The sequence below is a fragment of the Micromys minutus genome (genome assembly GCF_963924665.1).
Source record: "Micromys minutus genome assembly, chromosome: 17".
NCBI lineage: Eukaryota > Metazoa > Chordata > Mammalia > Rodentia > Muridae > Micromys > Micromys minutus.
The window spans coordinates 14,322,095-14,346,017 of NC_137952.1; the positions used below are offsets into that span (position 1 = coordinate 14,322,095).

A 23,923-nucleotide genomic window follows, 5' to 3' on the forward strand; every position below is an offset into this window, starting at 1 on the left:
AGGTACTCTCCCATACGTCAGTCATGAGAGGACACAGAACGCTGCTTCCTCCTGTAGGTAGACATGTCTTAGGAACCATGAGAAAGCCTGAGGAAGGACTTCCCGGGCCAGATCTCTGAATTGTAAGATGCTGATGCAGGGAAACAGAACCACTTAGGATTCTTCCTGTGGGTTTGCAGTGCTAATAAATGGTCCCAGGTACACGGGAGATGCCAATATCAGCAAAGGAGTGAGAAACCAGATGATTCCCACAGAATGATTCAGGGTCCTGCTTTTTACCATCTTTCTTGGATGCATCCATTTGTTGAATCTAATCCGATGGGCCATCCAGAGCCGTCTTGAACCCCAGTGAGCTGCGTAAACTCCCTCACTGGTCACTCAGTATTGGCCAACCACTCTCTTGGGTGCTTTGCTGTATAATTGTTTTGATTCTACTACAAAAGAAAAACAGATTTTCTGTTACCAGAGAGAAGCTGTGCACTGGAGTAACTCACTTTCTTAAGTAAGAGAAGGCAATTGTAGCTGTTTTTCCAGTCACTGGTTCAAAAGATATTTTTCTTGTAATAACAAAATTGGAAGTAACCTAAAATAAACAGGCAAATTATACTTCATTGCTCTCTGGGCTGGTGTGCAGCCCCTTCAAATGCGATTAGCAAAAACTGATGTAAAATGTAAGGAAGTTGAAATTGCCAGAGTGTAAAGGTTTGGAAACAGACAATAAAGATGTACAAGGACTGTCTTAGTCGGGATTAGTATTGCTGTGTTGGGAAAAATTGACGAAAGCAATTAGGGGAGAAGGGAGCGTATTTGGCTTATGATTCCACATCATTGTTCATGGACAAGGAAGTCAGGACAGGAACCTAGAGGCAGGACCTGATGCAGAAACTATGGAAGGGTGCTGCTTTCTGGCTTACTCCTCGTGACTTGCTAAGCCTGCTTTTTAAAATTTTTTTAAACTTTTATTCTTCTCTCACACATTATATCTCACTAGTTTCCCCTCCCTCCACTCCTCTCAGTCCCTACCCCCAGATCAATTCCTCTTCTGTTTCCCTTCAGAGAGAGAGAGAGAGAGAGAGAGAGAGAGAGAGAGAGACAGAGAGACAGAGATGGACAGAGAGAGACAGAGAAACAGCAGGCCTCCCAGAGATATCCACCAAACATGGCCTAACAAGATACCGGAAGACTGGCCACAGACCCTTCTATTATGGCTAGATACAGCAACCCAGTAGGAGAAAAAGAGTCCCAAGCACAGAGAAAAGAGTCAGAGTCACACCCACTTCCATTGTTGAGACTGTCCCACAAGAACCCCAAGTCACACAACCGTAAGGCTTATAAAGAGGACCTAGCTCAGACCCATACAGGATCCATGTTTGTCCCTTCAGTTTCTTTGAGCCCCTAAGATCAGCCTTCTTTCCTATAGAACCCAGAACTGCCAGACCAGGAGCAGCCCCATGCACAATGAGCTGGACCCGCCCAAATCAATCAGTAATTAAGGAAGTAACCTACAGGATTGCCTGTAGCCAGATCTTATGGAGGGATTTTCTCCTCTGAGGTTCCCTCCTCTCAGATGACTACAGCATGTGTCGAGTTGACATAAAACTAGCTACCAAGGCACTCGGGGTCTTGAGAGCTGGTGAACTGGCCCTGCTCTCACCAGATGCAGCACTTGGGAGAGGGGAGTCTGTACCTTCCCTGGGCATCACAGCAGAGCAGGCGGTGGTAGGGGAGGCAGGGATGAGCTCTCCCTCCCTGCCACTCATCTGCTATGAGCTTATACACAGGAATGGTTGCCCCTCACCACTTTCAGTAGGAAGGAAAGCTAACCCCGAGTTCATGAGAGAGGGAGAGCAATCCCTGCCCCTCACTGGCTGTAGCACTTGGGAAAGAGGGCCCTGTGCCTCGCTGGGGCAGCACAATGGAGCTGACGCTGATGGCAAAGACATTAGAAGGCCAGCCCTGAGGATGCTCACATGGGATAGCTGGCTCTGCCTTCTGTGGATGTTGCCATTGGGTAGCCGAGCCTAGCCAGAGCTGTGCTGGAGAGCTTTTCCTGGTGGTGCAGAAAAGCCGGCAGGCTGACCAGCCCAGATACCACCTAAGCCCAGATCCAGGGCTTTGAGTTGACCCACTTCAAGATCTACATCATTGTGAACGATTGGAGTATGTGAAAGGGCTGGTTCTGGTGGTCCAACCAGCAGGATCTCCAGGACGCGTAGGGTGCCAAAAGGATAATTGGGAGAAGTCCTGGTGAGAATCCGGTACTGATGGTGTGACTGAAGCCAGAAGCCTCAAACCAGACCAATGACTCATTGCAGTGAGCATTTGTAAGTGAAGATGTGTGGACAGAGGGTTATTCTGTGGTACATGTGGTGACATACCACAGCTCCACAATGAGATGATGAGAGGATGAGATATTCTGGGGTGTGTGTGTGTGTATGTGTGTGTGTGTGTGTGTGTGTGTGTGTGTTTCTTTTGTGGGGAGGTTGCAAGGGCAGAGGGTGCATCTTGGGAAACAGGAAGATGAGTGGAACTGGGGAACATGGTGTGAAACTCAAAGAATTAATAAAAAAATTAAATAAAAATAACCCTGGAGCAGAAATTATAGATGGTCTTAAGCTGCTCGGTGTGGGGGGCTGGGAATCAAACCTGGCTCCTCTTCAAGACTCCATGATTTTAACCACTGAGCCATCTCTCCAGCCCTCAGCAATCACGTTTTTTTCTTCTTCTTTTGGGTGCAGCAGAACTTTATTGATGGTATTCAAGAGAGTATGGAGGGCTCCCTAGGCCCCTCCTATTATTATGGGGGTCTGGGATGGAGATCGTGAGGGAGATGCTCAGTGTTGGGGGCTGAGTTGGGATGGGACTCCTCAGCAACTGAGGGCCTCTCTTGTTCTCGGTGTCCTTGCTGGGGAAATGAGTGATCCAGGGTTTCATACTCCTTAGAGGCCATGTAGGCCATGAGGTCCACCACCCTGTTGCTGTAGCCGTATTCATTGTCATACCAGGAAATGAGCTTCACAAAGTTGTCATTGAGAGCAATGCCAGCACCAGCATCAAAGGTGGAAGAGTGGGAGTTGCTGTTGAAGTTGCAGGAGACAACCTGGTCCTCAGTATAGCCCAGGATGCCCTTTAGTGGGCCCTCAGCTGCCTGCTTCACCACCTTCTTGATGTCATCATACTTGGCAGCTTTTTCCAGGTGGCATGTCAGATCCACAACAGATACATTGGGGGTAGGAACACGGAAAGCCATGCCAGTGAGTTTCCCATTCAGCTCTGGGATGATCTTGCCCACAGCTTTGGCAGCACCAGTGGATGCTGGGATAATGTTCTGGGCTGCCCCACGGCCATCACACCACAGCTTTCCAGAGGGGCCATCCATAGTCTTCTGAGTGGCACTGATGGCATGAACCGTGGTCATGAGCCCTTCCATGATGCCAAAGTTGTCATGGATGACTTCAGCCATGGGGGCTGAGCAGTTGGTGGTGCAGGATGCATTGCTGATAATCTTGAGGGAGTTGTCATATTTCTCATGGTTCACAGCCATCACAAACATAAGGGCATTGGGTGAAGGGGAAGAGATGATGACCCTTTTGGCCCCACCCTCCAAGTGGACCCCAGCCTTCTCCGTGGTGGTGAAGATGCCAGTAGACTCCAAGACATACTCAGAACCAGCATCACTCCATTCGATGTTAGTGGAATCTCACTCCTGGAAGATGGTGATGGGCTTTCCATTGATGACAAGCTTTCCACTCTCAGCCTTGACTGTGCCATTGAATTTGCCATGGGTAGAGTCATAATGGAACATGTAGACCATGTAGTTGAGGTCAATGAAGGGGTTATTGATGGCAACAATCTCCACTTTGACAGATCCAGAGCAAAAGGCAGTCCTGGTAACCAGGCACCCAATACGGCCAAATCCGTTCACACCAACCTTCACCAGCTCATCTAAGGGATGAGGCTGGCACTGCACGAGAAGCTACGTCTGTCTCTGGAACAGGTAGAGCAGAGAAGCATTCACTTTCTTAAGCCTAGGTTTTACCTTAATTCCGTGAGATTGAGAAGGAAGACCACATACTTGCTTTGTGTGTGTGTGTGTGTGTGTGTGTGTGTGTGTGTGTGTGTGTGTGTGCACGCACACATGAGTTTCTAGCATAGACTTCACACGTGATTAATGTGAACCTTCCATGTCGTATGTTCACTTCCTTAGATATGGAGGTCTCTGTGCAAAGAACCATTCCTTTCCTGATAGGAAATTTCTGGATCACCCCAAGTCTTTCTTTGTTTGTTCTTTGAGGAGAACATTAGGCAAACTATAAATGTATGTGTGTATGCATGAGTGTATACCAAACTCCAAGAAAATAATCGGTTTGGTTTAATGAAAAATAAAATTTGAATAAATATGTTTACATGCTATTTATTCACCCCTCAAAACAAAATTGCCAGGGTATTTGAGGATAGAACATTTTTTAGGTAGGTGATAGAACCTGGACATAATTTTGAAAGCAATTTGAGCCCAAATGCACACAAATTTCCTATTCAGTCAACACCATTTGTTAAGTGCTTTGAGTCAGCATTGACTGAAGTTGTTTTATTTTTAGTTTGGCTTCTTGCCTTTAACCTTTAGCTGCTAAGTAAAGCTAAATCTAGGTCAATGCCATATGCAAAGAATCACATATTTCATCTCTAGGCAGCTTTGAAGGCTGAAGTCTTCACAAGGCAGACAGAAGAGACAAGTCATAGTGGGGGTGGGGAGGGTCTGTCCAGTCACAGCTGGTCTTTATTTTTAGGGGGATGTTTTATTTTGTTGTTATTTGAGATAAGGTTTCACTATGTAGCCCTGGTAGACCTGGAACTCACTGTGTAGACAAGGCTAGCCTTGAGCTCCCAGTTAACAACTACACGGAGTTCCGGTCATATAATCACACAAACCTCTCTCTTCAGAAGCCCAAGAAATGCACAAAGCTGAGACAGAAGCAAGGGGAATGGATGTACTGTGCTTAGATGCTTGGTCTTAGCTTCTTCTTTTTCTTGCTTCTGGAAAATGCCTCTGGATTGGAGAACTGCCAGGCAGATACTTTTGCATCCTTGACCAAAGATGCCTTCTGTTCCACTTTGCCACCTGCTCCCAAGTTGGCTTTATCAAAGTTATTGTCGTTGTGACACACGCATCATTTTCCTTTTCAATGTGCATTTTTAAATTTTCAACTACATCTGAAAACATGATTGAGTAAGCATAATTAAAACTAAAAACAGGCCAGGTATAGTGCCACATGCCTTTAGTCTACATACTCAGGAAACCAAGGCAGGAGGGAAGGTGTCTAAGAGAACAAGGACAGCTTGGTCTGTACAGTCAGTCAGGACAGCTGGGCATTACAGACTGAGACTCTGCCTCAAAATGCAAACAATATATATATATGTGTGTGTGTGTGTGTGTGTGTGTGTGTATGTGTGTGTGTGTGTGTGTGTATACATATATATATATATATATATATATATATATATATATATATATATATATATATATATACATAGTTCCAATGTAGACCTAGCATGTATAAGGTTCTGTATTCAAGCCTTACTACTAATACACATATTCAGATACGAAAGTATCTGAAAATTAGCTGGGAAATATATATGATGTCTATGTGATAGTTAAGTAGTTAAATTGTTTTGATCACTGATATGTGCAATAATTCTACATGTTTATGGGATGTTTTGTTTTTGGTGGAACCTCCACTTTGTTTCCCGTACACCTACAACACACGAAACACCATGGTAGAGCTCTTTTCCCCAAGGCTTCTCCAGCATTTGGTGCTTCCTATTGTACCGGTAGCGATTCTGACAGGTGGAATCACATCTCACAGTGCTTTCGATGTTGATGCTCAGGAATGTTGAGCACTGTTTCACACGCCTGCTGACCCATCGTATGCCTTCATTTGACAAGTGTCTATAAAAGTGTCATGACAAGTCATGGCCGTCCTCTTCCTTTCTTTTCTCTTTCCTCTTTGCATACTGGAGAATTCTAACTAGGCACACTCTCTCCTACTAAGGTACACTAACACCCCTGATTGTTATTCTCTCCGCGTGTTTATGTGCCTGTACCTTTTTAAAGAAATTTTGTGTGTGTGCATGTTTTGCCATCTCTGTGGGACTGCCAGGTCCTCTGGAGCAGGAGTCACAGACAGTTGTGAGCTATCATGTGGGTGCTGGGAATTGAACCCCAGTCCCTCTGGAAAAGCAGCCAGAGCTCTTAACTACTAAGCCATCTCTCCAGCACCCATGGCTGTGTGTTCTTGTATGTTCCTCAGATACCATTCTTCCCAGATGACTCCAGCTTAAGTCAAATTGAAAATAAAACAAAAACAAAACTAACCCCACACAAGGGTTCTAGGGATGGCTACTCACTTAACTCTCTCTCTATCCTCTTGGTTGTTATATATAATTAATAAAATCTCCATTTTAGTGAGCAAAGAACTGCTAAGTATATGATAAAGAGGTCAAATTTTATTAATAAAAAAACAAATTAAAACAGAGATGCGGTGCTGATCACAATGATGGTAAATATTAATGCCAATGTCTCCTCTCACTGAGAGAATAGACATTGTCCTAATTTGCTAAGGAATTACAATTCTCTGCCTTTCTAGAATATTCTAAGAGCTGAGTGCAGGGGCACAAACCTGTAATTCCCATGCTGAGAAAAAGACAGAGCTAGCCTGGGCAACACAGCAAGACTGTCTGAAAAAATTTAAACTGCATAAAGCAGAGGGCAAAACCCTCCAGCCCATTTATTATCCTTTGAGGAATACGTTATATAGTAGCTCTAAGGATGATCAGCCATACTGGTTGCAATTGCATACAAAAGAATTATAAAGAGCCTGTCTGTACCCTAGCAAGAAGACTGGTTAAGTAAATTATAAGAAAAGGAATAAAATGTTCATACATAGTACAACAATGTTGAGCTGAAGGTGAACTCAGAGTACTTGACTATATGCACAAAGACCTGGCTTTAGTACTCAGCACTGGCATACATACATGTATACATACATACATACATGCATGCATGCATGCATGCATACATATATACATACATGTATACATACATACATACATGTATACACACATGTATACATACATGCATACATACATGCATGCATACATACATACATATCTATATATTTATGAGTATGTATTATACACACATATAATACATATATATCATTTATAAATATATATCAGAGATGGTCCACCAAATAAGAGCTCTTGTTGCTCTTGCCAAAGACCCAGGTTTGTTTACATGTCCCATATGGCAAATCACAAATGCCTGTAACTCCAGTTCCAGGGGACCAGATATTTCTGACCTCCTCAGGCTCTCAGACCCACATAGTGCACACTAAGTTGTACATGCATACACATTCAATAAATAAATAGTTTTGAAGAAAGATATAAGTGATAATTTCATTTATAGGGGGCAGTATATTCTTAACAGAGAATTCTGGAACAGCCGACTATATAGTGAAAACCTGTCTCAGAAAGAAAAGGTCTGGGCTGGAGAGATGGCTCAACTGTTAAGAGCAAAGGCTGCTCTTCCAAAGGTCCTGAGTTCAATTCCCAGGAACCACATGGTGGCTCACAACCATCTGTAATAAAATTTGATGCCCTCTTCTGGGATGCAGGTGTATGTGCAGATAGAGCACTCATTAAATAAGTAAATAAATCTTAAAACAAACAAAAATTGTTTTTAAAAAGTCTATGTCTGTCTATCTGTCTGTCTGTCTATGCTTTGAGCTTGTTTGCTTGATGTTTTCCTTTGTTTTATGTGAGTTCTGTTATCTAGCCCAAGCCCTCCTTGAACTTCGAATCCTCCTTCGTAGGCTTCAAAATTGCCGGGATTACAGGTGTGATCTGGAATCAAAATGCCAATGCGATCTTTTTCTGGCTTGTGGTATTTGACAGATTGTGTGTTTAAAAACTTCCTCCACGCTTTGGGTGGTGGTGATGAACTCCTTTAGTCCTAGCATTCCAAGACAGAGGCAGGCAGATCACTATGGATTTCAGGTCTGCCTGGTCTACAGAGCAAGTTCCAGGACAGCTAGGGAGGCACAGAGAAAACTTGACTCAACAGACAAACAATCCCTCTGAAACTGGGTATGGTGGCTCACTCCTTTAATCCCAGTACTTGGAAGGCGGAGGCAGGGGGATCTCAGTAAATTGGAAGGCAACCTGGCACTCATAGCAAGTTCCAGATCAGCCAGGATTACACAACGAGACACTGTCTCAAAATGAAAACAAAAACAAAACCCCACAAACCCCTCTGCTATATTGTTTTTATTTTAAAACTTGACTGGTTGCTTGTTGATTTATTTTGAGTCAGAGTTTCACTGTTCCATCCAGTGTAACCAGTTCTTGATCCTCCTGCCTCACCTCCTGAGTGCAGAGCTTAGATCATGAACCACGAGGCCTAGTCTCGGGCTTCACAGTTGTACTGCCAATGTGCCAACTTGATAAAGAAGAAAATCCTCCTTGTTTTAGAAGTGGAGAGGAGGGCTGACGAGAAGGTCCACTGATTAAACCTGCCTGCTGTTCTTGCAGAGGATCTGGGTTGGCGTCTCAGGGCCTACATTGGGCATCTCACTCTGTCTCCGGGGATCCAATGCCTGAGGACACACACATATGACATACACATACATAAACACACCACACACATGCACACACATATATACACACACACACACATATACATGCAAACATCATGTGCCTTTAAAGAGATAAAACTGAAGAAGTAAAGATGAAATGGGCTAGGAAGATAACTCAGCTGATACAGGGCTTACAGTATCAGCATGAGAGACTGACTAATCCTCAGAGCACACCTAAAACAGTCTGCCATAGCTACACACACACACACACACACACACACACACACACAAATATGCTCACTTGTGATCCAATCCCTGGAAAGATGGGACCCCTGGAACTCACTAGCCAAACAGCCTAACCTACTTGGTGAGCTTTAGGCAAGTGAGAGATTCCCCGACTTTAAAAAGTGTCTGGGCGGTGGTGGTGCACTTTTAATCCCAGCACTCTGAAAGCAAAAACAGATGATTCTGTGCCTTCAAGGCCAGCCTGAAGTACAGAGCAAGTTCCAGCAGGACAGCAAGGAAACTTCTTTTCTCTCCACAGACAAATTCTGTTTCAGGAAAAGAAGAGGAGGAGAAAAAAGAGGGGGGAAGAGAGAGAGGGGGAGAAAAAGAAGAAAACCACAATGTGTCCGTTTTTTTGGAGACTTTCATTTGTTTGCTTTCTTAGCTCACGGATGCTGTTTCTTAATAAACATGTGTGTTTCTATTTAAGAGCAAAACCAAGATGGATGGCATCTGACACGTGAGAACAGTTGGCACTTGAGGTTGTGCACAGCTGCACACACCTGCTTGTACATCTTCACATACCAAAGAGTGAGGAGAAACTCGGGTCTTCTTTGAGAAAACCCACTCTGCATGTGGGTTCATTTATTTTGGGGAGTTTTACTACCTATTTAAGAAAACATTATTTTTACTGCCTGAGGTCCTCAGAATTTGCTCCTGTTCTCCTGTAACAACTTAGCCAGGAAAGATGAATCTGTGGTTTGAGCTTGAGAAATGAAGTCTATTAAGTGGTCTTAAAAGTGAAAGTGAGCATTGTTCATGCAAATTATTGGTGCTTCAGAGGGTCCCACACGTTACTGCCTTTCTCTCCTGTTGTATTTAATTTTAAATCAGGGGCAAGGCAGTGCAGAAGGGGTTCTGAAATGAAACCCTCCACCTGTTCTACACCCGTAGCATAAAGACCAAGAAACCCAGGCATGCTGGGGTCTGTGTGAGCCTTTAAGGTGACAGTGGGACTTTGATTTGGGAGTTACAATTAAAGGTTAAGGTGAGCACTCCCTGCCTGGAAACACTGACTAACTCTAATGCCTGGAATCCAGCTAGAATATAAACAGCATTTATGGCTAGGAGAGCAGCGATGAGTAGCGATGGGCTGAGAAGCAGACTCTAAATCAAAGTGAAAGAGAGCGCTTCGGAACCCCTCATCAACTGTCCCTCAGCCAGGATCCCCACAGAGTCCAGAGAGAGGGGGACCCCGCCTTAGGCAACAAGATCAGCAGAATAAGCCCAGGGACTCACAAGGTGTCAGGTAGACTCAGTGTGTATATACTCTCATCTGGCTCTTCCTCTAGCTGACAGACTTCTTCTTTGCAGACCTTCAGAGGGAGGCCAGTTATTAGTGGGCTGTGGGGCAAAGTACATTCACACACTGTTGGAGAAGTGTAAACTGGTGCACAGTTTGGGGGAACAGCCAGCTTGGTGGTGTCTATAAAATGTCGACGTGCACACCTAGTGTGCCACACCCCTTGATTTAGAAGGGATCCAGCTTCCAAACCCCTAGCCATGGAATAGATATACAGCAAAGCCCCTGCAGCACTGTTTGTAGTAGAAAAAGTCTCAAGCAGCCTGCAGGCCTGTGGTCACGGGATCACTTAAACAATGTGTGCTGTGCTCACTAGGTGAAACACACTGTGACTGCTAAAGCTCAGTGTAGGGAGCAGAGGAAGCCCGGAGTGAGTGAGGAGTGGGTGAGTGAGTGTGAGTGGGTGAGTGAGTGTGAGTGGGTGAGTGTGTGAGTGGGTGAGTGGGTGAGTGTGAGTGGGTGAGTGAGTGAGAAGTGGGTGAGTGAGTGTGAGTGGGTGAGTGAGTGTGAGTGGGTGAGTGGGTGAGTGTGAGTGGGTGAGTGGGTGAGTGTGAGTGGGTGAGTGGGTGAGTGTGAGTGGGTGAGTGGGTGAGTGTGAGTGGGTGAGTGAGTGAGAGAGTGAGAAGTGGGTGAGTGAGTGTGAGTGGGTGAGTGGGTGAGTGAGTGAGGAGTGGGTGAGTGAGTGTGAGTGGGTGAGTGAGTGTGAGTGGGTGAGTGGGTGAGTGTGAGTGGGTGAGTGAGTGGGTGAGTGTGAGTGGGTGAGTGAGTGTGAGTGGGTGAGTGAGTGTGAGTGGGTGAGTGGGTGAGTGAGTGTGAGTGGGTGAGTGAGTGAGTGAGTGAGAAGTGGGTGAGTGAGTGTAAGTGGGTGAGTGGGTGAGTGAGTGGGTGAGTGTGAGTGGGTGAGTGAGTGTGAGTGGGTGAGTGGGTGAGTGAGTGTGAGTGGGTGAGTGGGTGAGTGAGTGTGAGTGGGTGAGTGAGTGAGTGAGTGAGAAGTGGGTGAGTGAGTGTAAGTGGGTGAGTGGGTGAGTGAGTGGGTGAGTGGGTGAGTGTGAGTGGGTGAGTGAGTGTGAGTGGGTGAGTGGGTGAGTGAGTGTGAGTGGGTGAGTGGGTGAGTGAGTGTGAGTGGGTGAGTGAGTGAGTGAGTGAGAAGTGGGTGAGTGAGTGTAAGTGGGTGAGTGGGTGAGTGAGTGGGTGAGTGGGTGAGTGTGAGTGGGTGAGTGGGTGAGTGAGTGAGTGGGTGAGTGTGAATGGGTGACTGAGTGGGTGAGTGAGTGAGAAGTGGATGAGTGAGTGTGAGTGGGTGAGTGAGTAGGTGAGTGAGTGTGAGTGGGTGAGTGGGTGAGTGAGTGAGTGAGTGTGAGTGATTGAGTGAGTGAGTGTGAGTGGGTGTGTATGAGTGGGTGAGCGAGTGAGTGTGAGTGATTGAGTGGGTGAGTGAATGGGTGAGCGAGTGAGTGAGTGAGTGGGTGTGAGTGAGTGAGTGTGAGTGAGGAGTGAGTGTAAGTGAGTGTGAGTGAGTGAGTGAGGAGTAGGTGACTGAGTGAGTGAGTGAGTATGAGTGAGTGGGTGAGTGTGAGTGAGTGTGAGTGAGTAGTCTCCATGAGTGTCTATAATTTACACGGGCAAAGCCATGGTGAGGACTCAGAGACTTTGGACCCATGGGAAACTGAAATTGACAACGCTGCTGCCCTTGTGTCCCAAGCTCAAGAGAAATGTCAAGACCTCCCTCAAGAGTGTGTGCTCATGGGAACTGTCGAGTGTGCAAACACTAACCACTGCAGCTTCTGTCTTTGAATGACTCCATTCAAAGCCTGAGACTTTCGCTTGCAGCCAAACCCTGCGCACTTGCTGTACCTACTAAACACACTGAGGGGTTGGTTGTAGTGGCATCAGGGTTCCACTTAAGCCCAATTCACTGTGTGTCTGTGTGTCTGTCCTTTCTCCGTTCCCTCCCTCGCCCGTCCTAGGCAGGGTTACAAGACCCGAGCGTGGTGAGCAGCAACCGTAGTCTCCTATCGCGGGCTGGCACGCAGATTCCTGTGGAGCAAGGGATGACCTTGAAGTTCCCATCTTTCTGCCCCATCTGACCCGAGCCAGGGCTGCACACATGCCCAGTGAGCTCTTCCTCAGAGTATCAGCATCCCAGTGTTACACTAGGGGAAATACTTCATTTCCGTTTAGCAGCCAAAGACTTTGAAAGGTGAACTTTGACACGCATATGAGTTGATGTGGCTTCTTCCAGAAGACAACGTGATTGGGACTGGATTGAAAGGTGGAGACTCCTAACTTAGGAAGTTCTGAAGTTTAAATGCGAATCTTTCTTTATTGCATTCATTGTTAGTTTTTAAAATATTTTATTACTTATTTATTTGTGTATATGTTTAGTGCATGTGTGGGGTGTGTGCAGGGGGGATGTGGGAGGACGGGTTAGGTATGTGGTGTGTGTATGTGTGATGTGTGGTGTGTGTGTATGTGTGGTGTGTGTGTGTCTGTGTGTGTGTGTGTGATGTGTGTGTGTGTCTGTGTGTGATGTGTGGTGTGTGTGTGTGGTGTGTGTGGTGTGTGTCTGTGTGTGATGTGTGGTGTGTGTGTGTAATGTGTGGGGTGTGTGTGTGTGTGATGTGTGGAGTGTATGTGTGTGTGATGTGTGGTGTGTGTGTGTGGTGTGTGTGGTGTGTGTGTGTCTGTGTGTGATGTGTGGTGTGTGTGTGTAATGTGTGGGGTGTGTGTGTGTGATGTGTGGGGTGTAGTGTGTGTGATGTGGGGGGGGCAGGGCACAAGCATGGTGTGTGCATGGTGGCTAGAGTACAACTTGCAGTAGGTAGTTCTCTCCTTCTACCTTTTGGGTTCCAGGGACCCAGGTCTGCTCACTAGGTGTGACAGGAAGTACCTTTACCTAGTATGGCTTCTCACTAGCCTTTGATTGTTATTCACTAAATGATTAAAAATAATTCAGGAGCCAAACCTATTTCTGTCTTCTCAGCCATTCATACTGAGGTTTGTCCCTCACTAACCACGTGTGACCTCAGTTCTCAGCCCAGAGGACGCGAGTTCTATGGAGAAGTCAGATAACACCTTGGGCAATGAGAAGAGAACTGAGTTTGGGGACAGGGGATTAAATATAAGGCCTGGAGTAGGCAAGCTCTTGCAGCTGCTAGGAAACCAGATCAGGTGAGTACTGAGAGCAAGGCCGTGTGAAAACGGACCTCAGGGTACTGCCCTGCCCTGTCTGTGAGCCCACTTGGTTCTCAAGTCTAGACAGACTTGGTGGAAAGACTTAAATTAAGGAGCCAGAGGTGAAGAGGTTGGCAACAGGAAACTACTCTCCATGAGAGCTCCTGCCCTCAATTAACCAGACTGGTTCTTTACAGTGTCCTCGGGCTAAGGCAGGCAGCTGATCAGAGAAGGATAACAGTGTGGCATCCTAGGGTCCCGGGCACAGCGCCCTCTATTCTCTGGGTACCTTTTCTCTACACTACTCCCTAATCCTTTAAAAGCTCCCCTCTCACTCCCTGAGCTCCAAAATTTACACCCAAATTGATGTTGTACCTACCTGAGTATTGTACTTTCTAAATATGTCCCCCAAAGTCTCTTCTAATTTTAATCTCCTTAGCTGGGGAATTTTTGGATGATAACTCGGTGGCAAGCTACAATGAGACCTTTTGAAGCTATACTGACATCGTGGGAGGACTGAGGTAGATTGTGTCCACTGGGCAGCATTGTGCAATCTACTTCTGAGAGGCCTCTTCCTCCAGGTTCTCACACAGCCTCTTTCACAACGTCTCCTGGAGCTTCCTCCCATGTCCTGCACTGGGAAAGCTGCTGAACTGTTAGACAGAACTGAATTGTGGATCCATGGCTACAATGTTTCCTAAAAGAGAGCTTTTCCCCTTTATTTGTATCTTGTCAATATGGCTAGAACATTAATGTCCAGGGACATGGTGAGCAAAGCAGGCGGCAGAACGTTGTCCCTTTGCAGACACAGTTCGTCATCACTTCTGATAAAGCAATTTCCCCTCCCTCGTGTGTGTATTGTGTGCTTCCCTTTCTAAGTGAAGGAAGGTAATTAAAGGGTAAACATCAAGAAAGGAAAGAAATGAAGGGGAGAAAGAAGGTCAGTAGAACACTTGAAAAGCCATTGAGTGACATGGGGCAGACAAAAGAACCTGGGATGACCAGCAAAGACGGTCCCATGGGGGCAGGAGGGAGCAGGGCTTGACCTTAGCAACGCCCCTCCCTCGCCAGCAGTGAAACTTGCATGACCTCCTGACAGCATCTGAGACTGTCAATCTGTAGTTGGTTACTTTCCTTCTTCAAAACTCTCCTCACTCCTATCCTTCACTGGTCATCTGCCTGCCCCATTAGCTGCTCCATTTAACCCCCTGTACCAGTGATTTTCAACCTGTAGATCATGACCTCTCTGGCAGGGTGAAAAGATGTTTTCACCGGGGGTTACCTAAACCATCAGAAAACATGGATATTTATTTTACGATTCGTAACAGCATCAAAATTACAGTTATAGGGTTGGAGCAATGGCTCAGTGGTTAAGAGCACCGACTGCTCTCCCAGGGATCCTGAGTTCAATTCCCAGCAACCACATGGTGGCTCACAACCATTTGTAATGGGATCTGATGCCCTCTTCTGGCATGTCTAAAGACAGTGACAGTATATTCACATATATAACATAAATAAATAAATATTTTAAAATTACAGTTATGAAATAGCAATGAAACTAATTTTATGGTTGGAGGTCACCACAACAAGAGCTGTATTAAAGGGTCACAGTATTAGGAAGGTTGAGAACCAGTGCTCTAAACAGATTCCTCCTCATCTCCCCGTCTCCTAAACAGTGATGTGGCTCAGAGTTTGATCCTTAGCCTTCTCCACTGACTGCTGAAACCAGCCTTCTCACTGATTTTATTCAGACTCATTGTTTTATAACCCCAATTCCTAACTCAGACCTTACACAACATTTTTGTGTGGTTGTTCAACAAGGTGGATTCTAAATTGAAATGTTTCTCTGAAAACCTTCCCTTTATTTCTCCCTGTCCTTATAAATCCAGTCTTCCTGTTTCTGAGGCCAAACCCTTGGTGTTCTATCAAGCAGACTTCCTTAGTAGACTAAACTGACCTCTGACCTCAGAGATCTGATGACCTCTGTTTCCCAAGTGCTGGAATTAGAGATGTGTGCCACCACAGCCAGCTTTGAAAAATACCTATTTTCAATAAGAGGGGGAAAGAATCAAAATGGGAACTGGCAATGTGGTGCCACACGCTGCTCTGGCAGAGGACTCAAGTCCAGTTCCTAAGCAGCCACATCTGGCAGCTTACATGTGTCTGCAAGTCCAGCTTCCAGGGATCCAGCACCTCTAGATCCCTCCTACACGTGTGTGCACATGTCACCCCACCCCCACACATACATACAAGATTCAAAGTAAATTCAAATTTAAAACTCAAACAGCAGAGAGTTCTCGAACACGTAATCGGAGCCTACCCGTGCCATACAGCGACTGCTGCTTCCGGAACCAGCTCTCGAGAGCCCTGTTGGAGCTCTGTCCCGTTGCACTGGGCACTGTTCTAGATGCTACTGGTCACTCAGCACAATGGTCCTTTCCTCTCTGCCTATTGACTGATGTGCTCTGGCCAGTCTTGCTTGCAGTTTGCCTTGGATTCATGACTGGACAATGAGAGAGGGCAGAAGGGATAGACAAGCATCAATTCCAGGGTAGACCTGAAGATCACAAATGCCCCAGAATTCTTCCTACTCCCATGAGCTGGAACCTGGCAAGATCTGTGCCCTACCCCCCAAAAATGGCCCAAGAGGAATCTATACTTTTGGACAGCCACATGAGAGCTGTCATCCTGAGCAGAAACATCAGATAAGAGAGAAATGGCCTTAAACCCACCCAAGCCCCACCTAACAGCACCCAGCCCTCTCATAGCTAAACAAGCACCCCAGGACAGACTCTGAAGCCTGCAGGCTCTTCGAGGACTTGAATGATTTTGAATTCTGGCCCTACTTCCAAAATTTGTAACTCCAAAAACACACAAGAACACTGTAAAGTCAGCGGCAACAACTTTTTCCATGATTGACGTTTCTATGACACCAGTTTCCCGGTTGCTGCACAACCTTGCAGCCAGCAATACAACAATGTTCCTGTCATAAAAACAAATCATGACCTCCAGATTATTTCGAAAGGGTTTACAAAAAATAAATCTGTGGAAATGCGTGGGTACCTATTCTATTATCGTTTGATGGGGCATGGAATAGAACTTCCAAAGGAGAGGGTTTAAGTTTTAGAATGACCTTCACTGAGTTCATGTACTAGCTGAGTTACCTTGGTCAAGTTGTTTAAACTGAGATTTTCGTATTTATTTTCTGCCCAACAGGGATAGGGAAGAAAAATAAAACTCAGTTTAAAAGGCTATAAGAAGAACTTCTTAAAATATACTGATTTTGAAAATACATGGAATAAAATATCATGTTCATTAGTGTTTTGACTGCATGTATGTCTGTGTGAGGGTATTGGATCCCCTGGAGCTGGAGTTACAGCAATTGTGAGCTGCCATGTAGGTGCTGGGAATTGAACCCAGGTCCTCTGGAAGAGCAGCTAGTGTTCTTAACCACTGAGCCCTCTCTCCAGCCCCTGAATGAATTATAGAACAGATACTAATGAACGCAAAACAGCTTTCCATGAGTCCCCAGATTTGAAGGGAATATAAGAGTCAGTTAAGTTCAACGCAACAAAATTCCCTGGAAAGAACTTTATTGGGTGGGTGGGTAGGGGTGGGGGATGGGGGTGAGGGAGGTGCTTTCATAAGTAACTCAGCTTCCTAAATGCTGAGATTACAGGTGTGTGCCAGCATCCCTGAATTCAAAGGTTTTTGGTTTTGTTTTTGCTTTAGAGACAGGATCCCACTAAGCCTAAGCTAGGCTCTGATTCACTATGCACACAATGGTCCTGATTCTCCTGCTTCTGTTTCCCAAATGCTAGGGTGGCAGGCATGGACCACCATGACCTCATAGGGTATTTGGGTTTTCTTTTCCTTTTGCATTTTTAATTTTATTTTTCTGCTCATTCTGAAATGTGAAGGTCAAAGGATAATTTGTTGAAGTCAGGTGAAAAAATAAAAAAGCTTATCTGTGTGTGGTAGTGCACACCTTTAATGCCAGCACTCGGGAGGCAGAGGCAATCAGATTTCTGAGTTTGAGAGTAACTCATCTATAGAGAGTTCCAGGATAGCCAGGTCTACACTGAGAAACCCTGTCTCAAAAAAACCAAAAAAAAAAAAAAAAAAAAAAAAAAAAAAAAAACAGTCTGGCAGTAGTGGTGGCGGCGTGTGCCTTTAAACCAGCACTTGGGAGGCAGAAGAAGAATCTTGAGGTCAGCCTGGTCTCCAGAGTAATCCAAGGTCAGCCAAGGCTACACTAGAAACCTTGTCTTGAAAAGTGGAAAAGGAAAAATCAAACAACAAGGGAGGGGCTCTGTATTTTTAGAGCCCTTCTATACACAGAACTGGTAGCAATGGTTCTTTCCACTCAAGAAGAATCAGGTGACGGGATGGCAGGGCAGTAAGAAAAACATTTCCAAAATAATGTTTGATCTTTACAATTCTGAACCGTATGGCTCTATAATTGTCACGCTTTAAAGTGACAATATTGAAATTGCGTAATATACTAACCAGTTGATGAAATAAAATGTGCCTGAAGTGATTCTCATAGAAATAAAATTGGGGAAGTAACTACCTCCGAGTCAGTTCTCCAAGAAGGCTTTGCCACCCGTGTCTACCCCCCAACAGTTCCCATATCTTCATTCTCTTACTGTGCAAGGCAGCCTGGACTACTGTTTGCACTGCTCCAAGTGTTTGTGCAGGTCTGCACCAGAGCAGGTAGTCCTGCTCACATCAGCTGTAGGTGTGGGATGTCCAACCCACAGTGTGAGTGAACTCACTGAGGAGGCTGACTGGATGAACGGCTTGTTGGCTTGTTTCTGCTGCTCTTGGTGGCTCTAGGACTTGACCAGCCACCTGCTACTGGAGAATCTGTCACTGTGATGGGAAACTGATGTTGATTTTATCCTCTGATTTTTACTTGACCTGCCAATACATCTGTGTCTCCAGTTGTCAGGGTGCTCTTGACAGGGGATAGGAGCCCTTACTTAATCAGCATTGTCTGTCTCATCCACGGTTGTTATTATCTAATGCAAATTAAGCTTTCTTATTGCCTAACATCACAGCTCTGGGCAGGGAAGCTGTAGTAAACTTAAGCCACCACATCCAAAGGCTGATCAGAGATTAATCGTAGCACCAAAGTAGTGTTTCCTGGTGTATAGATACATCCATTTTCCAATCCAAATGTACAACAGGAACCAGACAGAGAGGAGAAAAAAAACTCTTGATTTGAATGACTTGAGCAGGAAGTGTTCGTTTTTGACTTGGCTCCATGCTTTGAAAACCAATCCTTTCAACCAGAGACTCCGTCAGTGCCTTTCCCTCCTCCATCTCCGTTAGTTACCTATTATTCTCATTTGGATGGTCTGGAACTGTCAAATAAAGGTTGTTATCAGTGTTGCATCTGGTCCAGATGGATTAGAGGGGAATGATGTCTGTGGCTCTCTGTAATCCCTCCGTCAGCTCTAGGATTGTCAGTTTCTCCAGGGAATGTGGCAAAGCTGCAGAAAATCCCCCAAGACAAGATGTTTCGGGCTTCTCTCTGGCTTGGCTGGCAGACACACAAAAAAAGTAATGCAGGCAAGAAACAAATGGCAGGCAAGTTTCTCTGGTCTGCAAATGAGTGGCAGCTGCTGAGTGAGCGCTCTGTTCCTCTGAGGGTGGCTACAGCCCAGGTCAGCCTTGGAGGAACGGGCTCTCCCATCACGTGTTCTGTTTGCAAGATAACCCAAAGCCACCTGCTTCAAGAAGCCTCATATGGAGTCAGATATGTGTGCTGATGTGGCCTCCAGACTGGTTCTGTTTCCAAGTCTAAAAATAGACTTGACAGAGGCTGTGAACAAATCTATATTCTCTGGACTTGAGCTCCTCTAGATTGAATGGCATTTGCCATTCGCTTTCATCATGGAATTGAGGGGAAGTGGCTACAATGGGGTTTGTAAACATCAAATCAAATAAATTTTTGAACCGTTTATGGAACAAGGACAATGAGACATGAAGTAACCAGTCTTTGCTCTTTTAAGCGGTAATGTATAGTTATTGAAATTCATAGTGTACACACAGGCTGTGGGAACACAGCAAGGGCAGGCAGTGAGAAAAACAAAATACCAGCTGGAATTTTCCATTCCTTGCACTGAAAAGAGATTAGCATCACAAGCAATATTATACGTGTTTTAACATTTTTCTTTTGTTTTTGTTTTCCTACTCCAGAGCATTTTGGGTATTGTGTTAAATTCTTGGTGTTGTTTTCTATTCATTAGAAATTGCTTACAATCAAAACAAAAAAAAATCTACCTTTTTTTTTAAAATCACAAATAGAGTATTTTAGAAGACTTTAGACATGGCTAAGATGTTTGATCTAAAAATACTTGTCATTTAACAGAAACTCTGGCAGGAGAATTTTCTTGGGAGGCATCTGGGCCTTAAAATGGTCACAGCCAACACTGACGTGAGAGAAATGAAAAGCCATGACCTCACCCGTTACTACTCCAAAGCCAGACATCCACAGAGGATGAAGCCAAATTTGTAATGACATCTCTACTTGTTTATTTTATCGGGGTCTCACTATGTAGCCCTGGCTGTCCTGGAGTCACACAGAGCTGCCTTCCTCTGCTTCCCAGAGCTGGGATTAGAGGCATGCACCACCACGCCTGGCAACATATCTGTTTTTAGAAATAACTTCTGAGCATAAATTATGGATACCTGAATACCTGGGAAACACATGCACTCACACAAGAGACAGAGACAGAGAGACAGACTGCCTCCTGGCACCGTTTGCTTCATTTTGACTGAAAAGGCAACACATCATTTGTGTTATACACACCTAGCACAGATGTTTTCCTTCCATTTTAGTTTCTCTGAACTCTGCACATATCTGTTTCATCAAATCTGCTTTATAGTATGTATCAAAATGAAGCCAGTGAGTCCTCATTCAAATCTGTAGACAAGCCAGATAGGCTTTTAATCATTTCATGAAATGGGGTCTTGCTGTGGCCCAGTATCAAAGGTCTGTTAGAATTTTTTCTCCTCCACCTAAAAACTGTTGGAGAAGTGGCAGTCCCTCAAATCCAAGCCATGGCTAGGGAACACATGCCTTCACTGTATGAGCTGAGCAGTCAACACCAATTACATGATTTTCCTCAGCAAGACAGACTCTTACACCCAATTTTTGAAACTATGAACTAGTGCAGGGGTGATGGTGCCTAGTATTTAAAAGGCTCCCGGGGAGGTCTAGTCAAAATATTTCCACTCCTCTCAGAAACTGCGATACAAAAGAAAAGAAGGATACAGGGAGCCCGGGGAATCAAAAGGAAAACTTTCCTTCCGAGGGAAGTGAAGAAAATGCCAGGCCGCTGAAGTCCCTCTTCTCCCAGAGCAGACTGGATCACACACCTTGCCTGGGAACATTCATCCCCAATAAGAAACCCAAATTAGGTTTGCATCCATTTCTGAACGCTGTGGTTAATAGAAGGCCTTCATCATCCCACCCTAAGTGGGTGTGTTTAATTGTCCATGCATGCTCCCGGAGGCCGGTGTTGCAGATAGATGGGTGAGTGATGGACGCAGAGTGTTTCCATAGAGCACAGCTACTGGCTCTGAGTATGTGGACTCTGGGTTGAAAATGTGTTCCAGGCTATGGTTGTAAGTAAGAGAAGTTGGGGGTAAGCTTTAGCGAAGAGAGTGACCTAATTCCCTCCCTTGAGTTTGCAGTTTGCCTCCATCCCAACCTGGTATAATCCTGGGGGGGGGGGTGACAGTCGCGCACCAGGGATCGGGAGTGGGGATGGGGGAACACCTTCAGGGCACTTCAGTCTCTTCCTAAGCCACGTGTCCTTCAGGCTTACATCCTCGTGAGGAGCTCCCCCCACTCCCCACCCCACCCCCAGAATAGGCCAGACTGAGCAAGGACTTGGTCCAGAACCCTGGGACTAAACAGTTGAGCCCCAAAACTTCATCCAAAAGGCCGGACCAGAATTGCCCCCAAGAGGTAGTGCGGGACTGGATCCTCTGAGGCGTCTGCGGTGGCTCAGCCCCCGCCCTCCGCACCGTAGACAGAGAGCACCTTCAGACGGTGTGGAGAGCAATACTCACCGTTCCAGTCAGAACAAGTTTTAAGTGAGGGTTGGGCCGGGAAGCCGCGGGCAGGGGGTCACGTGCGCCCCCGTCACTGCAGCTCCCCTCGCCTCTCCGGTTCGAGTTATGCCATCAAGCTAATATATTGTGACTGCTCTTCTCTCCTGTGACAAAGGCTTGCAGCTGCCTCCAAATCAATAGACGTCAAAGAAATATGAAAACAGTCATGATGACACAAAACTTAAATCCTGCTTGCAGTCCTACACGACCAGAACTGCGCTTCTGTTCTCCGGGCCGCCGATTCATTTACCCCAAAGTTTAGTCAAATTTTTATTCCGCTACCTTTTTTCCCAGCAGATCGCGCTACATCTGTCGGGTTTGTAATGTAATTTGTAATTACTGCCCTTCATGTGGTCCGGTGCCTTGAACCATCTTTAATTAAAAGCATAATTAAGGGAAGATCTAAAGAAAGACAATTACCAGATGGTCTTTTTTTTTTTTTTTAAGAGGCAGTAGTTGCTCAGAGAGGGGCTTAGGGTCTGTCCCCTCAACCCAGTGCTAGGAGAGGGGGCGGCGGCCGGATCCGCGCCTGCGCGCTACAGAGGCCTGCCTGGGCCGGTGCGCACTGACCCCCATCCTGGCTCCCTGACCCTGCTTTAAGAGTTCCAAGAGACCGCGCTCAAAGGTGAGCGCTAGCGTCTCGAACTGCATAGAAACGGACTTTTTCTTCTTTCTTTCTGGTCTCGGGGTTTGGAGTGGCCGCAGGAAGCCTGGAACCAGATCAAGGCAGAGACAACTTCCAAATTCGCGAAGCCCCCACCCCCATCCCCAGAGTAAGGTCCACCCTGCTGAGCGAGACCCTGGGAGTTCTGAAACAAAAAAAAAAAGGGGAACGATTGCTGGTGGAAGGAAGGATGGGAGAGATGGGACTGATCCACCACAGGGCTCCGGCTTAAGTCCACCCCTGGATTCAGCCCAACTAGGTGGGAGCTGAAGGAACGTTCCCACGAGAGCTCCCAAGGACAAAGAAGCCAACCAGACCTCATCTTCGCCGCAGCCTCGACGGGCAGGGTGGCCCAGGATAGCGATTCTCTCTGCTCCCTGGTGTCCGTGGGTTCCTTGGAATTTCCAGACCAAGGGTGGGGGGAGGTTAAACCCCATCTCCGTTCCTGTCTCACCCACACACCCCCACACACACATGCATAAATAATGCAGACGGGAGCCAAGATTTCTGCATCAGCACCGCGTTGTTGCCCGGGCGGCTGGCGCAAGGACTCCAAAGACGGAGAATGGAAATTAAACTGTTGTTGTATGGAGGGGATGTCATTATGTGACTGCTCATATTCAAAGTCAGGCAGCAGCGTATTGTAATCATTTCAATTATCTTCAATATATTTTCCTTAGGACACAAGTTGTCTAAGTTTTTTTTTTTTAAGGAAGTACATTCTCGCGGTTCCGTGGGTCCATTTTCCAGACGGTTTGTTACTTTTGCTGCATGAATTGGTTTCAGCTTTTATTCCCCAGCCTCAGAGTCTCTTATAGATATTTCTCTGGATGGGGAGAGCCACGTCGGCCCTTGTGGCTTCTTTGGCTGCGCCGACGCGGTCCACGGGTGGAAAATCGGCCTCCGTGTACCTGGCGCGCACATTTTGGTTGCTTTCAGGTTTAATTAACTTTGAACAACAAATATGCTTCGAGTTCTGGATCTGGTGACGCCTTGGGAAAGGGAGGGGGTTGTATTGTATTCTGTGTCCTTTCCAGGCTGGAGCGGGAGGTGAGGGTGAGGGCTGGCAGTGTTTGCCTGCGCCCCCGAGGCCAACCAAGCAGAAAAGCACGTGCTGGACTGTGCGCGGATTCAGGCTCTGAGAGTCCGGGAAATCCGAGAAGAGCCGGATCTGCTCAGCCCTCTCTCTCTCTCTCTCTCTCTCTCTCTCTCTCTCTCTCTCTCTCTCTCTCTCTCTCTCTCTCTCTCTCTCTCTCTCTCTCTCTCTCTCTCTCTCTCTCTCTTCTCTGCCGGATGCTTGCTCCTCTTGTCCCCATCGTTGGATAGTGGCATGCTGGATGTGGTGTCCTAGTGGGGAAGAAGGAGATCTGGAAAAGCGCTCTGCAGTCCCAGTCTGGGCATAGAGAGTAAGGGTCACCTCGTCAGTCCTTGTCCAATCTCATGGATTAAGATTAATCCCGATCTCTCCACTAATATCTTCTCTTTGGTTTTTATTATACTCATTTGGAAGGAAATGAGCTCTTGCAAGTCAAATAGTACCCCGCACCTTATTTCTCATAGCTGCGCAGGCCCGGGGCCTGAACAACCCCGCGGGCAATTCCCGAGCTGCCGATATTATATTTGTGAAATGTCCTTTTGTTGAGGCTTTTAACACCTTATAACGAATCATTTGTTCCTTTCTCTTTAATTTTGATAGACAATTAGCCATCAGAGATACACCAGTTGACTGTAACC

At 46.1% G+C, this 23,923-nt stretch overlaps 1 pseudogene across 1 annotated transcript; it reads right to left on the reverse strand.

The window, feature by feature from the left end:
* Positions 1 to 2,021: 2,021 nt before the first annotated feature.
* Positions 2,022 to 22,626, reverse strand: LOC308431903 (glyceraldehyde-3-phosphate dehydrogenase-like; annotated as a pseudogene). Its single transcript has 3 exons — positions 22,507 to 22,626; positions 2,876 to 3,964; positions 2,022 to 2,273 (listed from the first exon to the last, which is right to left on the reverse strand). The product of its transcript is annotated as a glyceraldehyde-3-phosphate dehydrogenase-like (transcript).
* Between the last annotated feature and the right edge of the window lie 1,297 nt (positions 22,627 to 23,923).